This window comes from Lithobates pipiens, unplaced genomic scaffold (assembly GCF_037356315.1).
Source record: "Lithobates pipiens isolate NorthernLeopardFrog02 unplaced genomic scaffold, aLitPip1_a1.2 Scaffold_13, whole genome shotgun sequence".
NCBI classification, from domain to species: Eukaryota; Metazoa; Chordata; class Amphibia; order Anura; family Ranidae; genus Lithobates; species Lithobates pipiens.
In genome coordinates, this window is record NW_027507718.1 from 529,468,980 (window position 1) to 529,470,179 (window position 1,200).

Genomic DNA, 1,200 nt, shown 5'->3' on the forward strand with positions numbered 1-1,200 from the left:
GAGGATTGGCAGGCAATGACCCTAACCATATCCAACTGCTCGCGCAACGTAGTGATTCTGGAAAATGCATATAAAGTGTTATACCGGTGGTATTATACCCCGACGCGCCTGGCTCGCTTTGTCCCTACCTGTTCCCCTCTTTGTTTTAGGGAATGTGCCCAAGAGGGCACTATGGCCCATATTTGGTGGACGTGCCCTCGGGTGTGCAGACTATGGGTCAGGGTGTATGCATTGCTCCGTAGCCTACTTCGAGTAAATCTTAAAAGAGACCCATTTGAGGCACTCCTTAGCAAACCAATCACTGCGCTGTTACGCCCGGAGCGCCAATTGGCGCAACATCTCTTTACTGCAACTAAGTTGACAATAGCCAGAGCATGGAGAACCCCAGCCCTGAGTTTCGAGGCAGTCAAGAACCGACTGAATGATGTTATGGTCAATGAAAAATTGTCTTCTGTTCTTACTGACACTCATACTAAGTTCCTACGTGTCTGGCAGCCCTGGATCGCATATCATTATTCTCCTAGATTTGATGTCGCTATATTGTCCATGTAGGGACCGGTGGTGCACACCCTGCAAAAATATTCTCTTCCCCCCCTCCCCTCCCTCTTTTTCGTCCCCCTTTCCTTCCCCCTTTTTTTGACCCTCACTACTCCTCCCCTGCTTCTCATTCTACAACCTCTCTTAATCTACTCTTGATTCTTTGTATATCTTCTTCCCTTCTTCTTTCTTTTGTCTTACCACTTAACAGTGGATGATTACCATGGGCTGTCAATGCATTATACGACACGCTTCTGTTGCAGTCATGTGAAAACCCGGGTTCACCCGGACTCAGTATGTGTTGGCATCACTTGTGCAACAGCCTGCTGTAACACACCTGAACTGTAATTTGTATGAAAGCCTATTGTATTGGAATGTACATTTGTTAATTAATAATAATAAAAACTTTTGTAAAAGAAAAAAAAAAAGGTATGCCCACCTTTGCCCTCAAATTTTACCAAAATAGTAGTTGATGCTTGGAACAAACGTCCAGTAGAAATACTGAGTCAGTCAATGAAAGCGAATTTAACCACGTTCAGGGTGAACATAGATCTGTACAAAAAAAAGGTTAAAAAGGGGCAGACCTGAGACTTGGTCTATTCCTGCTGTCTCTTTTCTAAGTTTCAACTCCCCGCCTTTTGGCCTGGGGATAAAACATTTATA